The sequence below is a fragment of the Merops nubicus genome, unplaced genomic scaffold, assembly GCF_000691845.1.
Source record: "Merops nubicus isolate BGI_N331 unplaced genomic scaffold, ASM69184v1 scaffold16661, whole genome shotgun sequence".
Taxonomy (NCBI): Eukaryota; Metazoa; Chordata; class Aves; order Coraciiformes; family Meropidae; genus Merops; species Merops nubicus.
The window spans coordinates 11,117-15,806 of NW_008586405.1; the positions used below are offsets into that span (position 1 = coordinate 11,117).

The 4,690-nt window shown below is 58.9% G+C and overlaps 1 pseudogene; it reads left to right on the forward strand.

Annotated features, from left to right (window-relative positions):
* The first annotated feature begins 567 nt into the window (after positions 1–567).
* Positions 568–1,401, forward strand: LOC103780940 (annotated as a pseudogene).
* Positions 1,402–4,690: the final 3,289 nt, after the last annotated feature.

Here is a 4,690-nt window from a genome sequence, read left to right on the forward strand (position 1 = left end):
CCCAGCTCAGACCTGATGCAGCTGGGGCTGGGTTTGCCAGCGCTGGGAGGCGGCTCTTGAGGAGGTGGCCCCTGCCCTGCTGGGTGGCATTGTGAGGAAGAGGGATCGATCCTCCCTCCCGGGGGCAGCGCTCGATAATCCTGAGGGAAACGTCGAGCTGGGGAATGCATGAGCGACGTCTCGGCGGAGCCGGGAGCCATGGCCTGCCCAGGGCTGCTATAGATCGAGGTGCCGTTGCCAGATGGCTGCTGGCTGAGGAGCAGCCCCAGCGCTGCCCGGGGGGGCCGTGTGTGTGCCAGGAGGATGCCACCTCCAGACTGGCTGACTTGGGGAGGTTTTGGGGGGCTGTCGCCCTGCCCCAAACCCCTCCTGGCCACTGCCGGAGGCAGCTCTGCCTGCCCCGAGGCGTCCCATGCGTAACCTTGTTGTCTCTCGCTCTTCTCCAGCAGCGATGCTGTCACCTGGGCAGACCCTGACCGCTGGAAGCCCCCCGAGGAGGACATAGGTGACCCCCAGGACGTGGAGGCGGGACGAGCCTTGAAACCGTGAGGGGCCGTTAACTCTAAGATGTCCTTGAGCAGCGGAGCTTCCGGAGGGAAAGGAATTGATGCGAACCCGGTCGAGACGTACGACAGCGGGGATGAGTGGGACATTGGCGTAGGGAATCTCATCATTGACCTGGACGCTGATTTGGAGAAGGATCAGCAGAAATTGGAAATGTCGGGCTCCAAAGATGTGGGGCTCCCGGTGCCCAACGCGGTGGCGACCCTCCCAGATAACATCAAATTCGTGAGCCCAGTGCCAGGCCCTCAGGGCAAGGAGGGGAAATCCAAGTCGAAAAGGAGCAAGAGCGGCAAGGACGGTGGGAAGCCAACCCCGGGGACTTCCTTGTTTGCTCCCGGTGAGGGAGCCAGTGGCAAGAAGGAGGCTCAAGGTCGCTCTGGGGACGGCGCGAACTCGGGCAGTTTGGTGCCCGCCGCCGCCCCAAAGGGCTCAGAGAAGGCGGCCAAGGCGTCGCGCGGCGTGGCCGGCTCCAAGAAGGAGAAGGAAGGAGGCTCGTCCAAAAACAAAAAGGAGAGGAGCGAGGGAGCAGGAGCAGCGCAGGAGAAGGAGCCCAACGTGCTGCAGCCCCTGGCCCTGGCTGTGAGGGTGGGACAATACGAGGGCGGGCAGGGGACAGAGCCTGCTGCTGCCGAGCAGCTGGGGAGTATAGCCATTGACACGGGAGCCACGCTCAACCCCCTGGGAGCTAAGGTGGAGCTGGAGGACGGCGACAACGAGTGCCGGCAGCTGAAGAAGGTGAAGTCGGAGAAGGTAAGAACCAAAGGTGGCTTCAGTGCCCGGCTCGGGCAGTCGCTCCTGCGCCGGGACATGGAACTTCCAGTTGGAGGCCAGCATTGATATGTGTGGTTAGCGCCTCCTGGCTCTGGCGTGGAGATGATTTGGCTGTCCCTCAAGGAGCATGGCTCCGTGGGTGCTGTGCACCAGGGGCTCATCCTGCCAGACCTGCCGGGATCCGGTTCCTTTGGTTCCTTCCACTCTGCTTCCTGGTGCTTTTGCGTCAATGCTCCTGGAGGAATTTATCTCTCCCTCTTCAAGGAGACCTTAAGGCATTAGCAAAGGTGGGATCTGCATGGGGGGGGCAGGGCTGGTGGAGTTACCACCTCGTTGCATGGTCTACCATTGGTACGTGGGCTCTCTCCTACTAGGCGTGATGGTGGACCTCGGGCCCACTGGTTGCTCTGTGTCGTTTTGGGTTTTCTTCGTGTGTTGCTCCTCTGCTAACATGCAGCAGCAATGCTGAGCTGGTGAAGCTGCTCTTGGGGTGGAGTTCTTGGGGCAGAAGTTCCTCTGCAGAAGCTGGAGATGTGGTGTGGCTGGTCCATGCTCATGAAGCCACATTAGCCATGCTTGGGGCGGGCATCACGAGGATGTGTTTGGGATGACCGAGCCCTGTTGCCATCAACACATGCTGGGCTGTCAGGAGAGCATCTGAGGTGGGTTGTTGTGGTGTGCATCACCACGTTTGCAGCCAGGAGGTCACAGTGGTGGGCACCAGGAGGAGATGGGTAAGCTGGGGAGAGTTGCTGACACTAGTGAGATGTCGGGGAGATGTTTTTCTTTCCATCTGCAAAAAGACAAGAGCGTACACGGAGAGAAGGGTGATGGGGATGGTCGACCATGGGAGAAGAGCTGCTAAGTAGGTCAACGCTTCTCCCACTTGAGAGGAAGACTCCTGAGACAGGTGGCTGAAAGCTGTAAAACTAAGGAGTGGTGTGGGAACGACGTGTCGTTTCCGTGTCCTTTCTGGCAGCAGAACCAGAGTGAGTGAAACCAGGAAGAAGAGCAGATTCTCTTTTGCATGATGGACTCGGACACTGCTGCAAAGAGCTGTAGGTGCTGGAAGTTCCCTGGAGCTCTGGGGCACTCAGGTGGGTTTGTGGAGGAGGAACCCATCGGGGGGGTGTATAGGGCAGTGTTCTTTGGCTTGGGAAGAGCCTGAGGATAGCTGGAGCTTGGGAAATGCTTTGGGAAATACCTCAACATGCTTGGCTGGTATGTTCCTTGGTAGCCATCTGCTGCTGGCCACTGTCAAAGCCAGCACAGGAGCTGGCTGGACCTTTGGTCGTCCCCTGTGTGGCTTGTTTTTACTGTGGGAGATTTCTTTCACTGATGCAGCTGGAGAAACCTTCTGAAGGTAAAAATGCAAAAGTGAAGTGGGAATTAGAAAGGAACCAAACGTGATGGACCTGGACAGGCGGGTGGAGCAGGCCCGTGTGAACCTCCTGAGGCTCAACAAGGCCAAGTGCAAGGGCCTGTGCCTGGATTGAGGCAACCCTTGGTATCAACACACCCTGGAGGATGAAGGGCTGAAGAGCAGCCCTGGGGAGAAGGACCTGGGGGTGAGGAGCTGGCCAGGAGCCCCTGGCAGCCTGGGCTTGCACCCCCAGCAGTGTGGGCAGCAGGGCAGGGAGGGGATCCTGCTCCTCTGCCCCACTCTGTGGAGACCCCCCCTGCAGTGCTGGGGCAGCTCTGGTGTCCTCAGCACAGCAGAGATAGGGACGTGCTGGAGCGGGGCCAGAGGAGCCCCAGCAATGACCCGAGGGGGGAACCCCTCGAACCCCTCTGCTGGGAGCCCAGCAGGAGAGAGTTGGGCTTGGGCAGCCTGAGAGGAGAAGGCTCCAGCTGGGGAGACCTTCTGGGGGCCTGCCAGGACTTCAAGGGGCCTGGCAGAAAGCTGGGGACAGACTTTTGAGCAGGGCCTGTTGGGACAGGACAAGGGGGATGGTTTGAAACTCAAAGGGGGAGATGGAGATGAGAAAGATGGAAGAAATGTTTGATGCTGGGGGTGGTGAGCCCCTGGCCCAGGCTGCCCCGAGAGGTGGTCGCTGCCCCATCCCTGGAACCATTCCAGGTGAGGTTGGCCGGGGCTCTGAGCAACCTGCTATAGCTGTAGATGTCCCTGCTCCAGCTGTAGATGTCCCTGCTCCCTGCAGCTGAGCTTTGAAGGCCCCTTCCCACCCAAACCCTTCTGTGGTCTCCATACAGGTTTCCTATGGGGACGGTTGTGCCATTTCACTTGTCCAGAGCAAGGTGAAAACCACATTGATGGAGGCTCAACCTGGAGGGTTTAACTCCTGGAGGAGGAGCCTGAAGATGGGCTGATGCCTAGGGCAGGGTGGAGGGTGGAGAGGTTTTGGTGGAGGTAGGCAAGAGCGTGGAGATCTTTGTGTCTCCTAAAATCTTCAGAGCTTCCCCAAAACTGGCCTGTGGAGTCTGAAGGAGAAGCAAAGAGCAGAAGGCACGAGCTGGCTGTGGCAGAGCAGCTGCTCCAGGGAGGACATTGGGTGGGATGAAGGCACCAGGTTCCTGCAGGCCTGGGGACAAACCCTGCTTGGGGAGGGAGAAACTTGCTCAGACCGAAACAGGAACGGCCACAACGTGACTCAACTCAACCTTTGGTCTCTGGCAGCTTGTCCTCTGCTTAACCCCGAGCTGCTCCCGCTTCCGCCAGCCTGCTCCCCACCTGGGGTGAAGGAAGAGAGACCTTCTCTCTCTCCCTCCACCACCTTCAGCCCAGGGTCGATGGCATCCCCATACCTCCATGCAAGCCAAGCAATCAAACCTCCAGCCAGGTTTTGGTGTGTCTCTTTGGTTGGACTGAAAAGCACTTCAGGAGAGAGTGTGTGTCCTCATTGAGGTGCCACAGTGTGCTCACTGTGTCTCTTCTGCTTTTGGGCTCTGCAGCTATCTCCCTGTAGGGCTTGCAGCCCTCTGGTCCTTGCTGGGTGTAAGAAAGAGCTTGGCTCGGGGGGGGTTCTTCAGCTGCTCTTTTGTCAGCAGGTGCTTGAGCTGGCATGGTGTCCATGGGCCCCTTTTCTGGGTGTGTGTCTTCTTGACTGTATCAGCCTCCTGCTGTGGATACGTCTTTGGGCTTGTTCTGTGCCCTCCTTGAACCTGATGCTCTCGGTGTGTTGGGACACAGGTGATAACTTCACCAGGGATGGGGCTGAGAGGAGAATCAGAGAATCATTTTGGTTGGAAGAGACCTTTCAGATCATCCAGTTCAACCGTTCCCCCAGCACTGCCAGGGCACCACTGACCCGTGTCCCTCAGCACCACATCTCCACGGCTTGGAAACCCCTCCAGGAATGGGGACTCCACCACTGCCCTGGGCAGCCTGGGACAG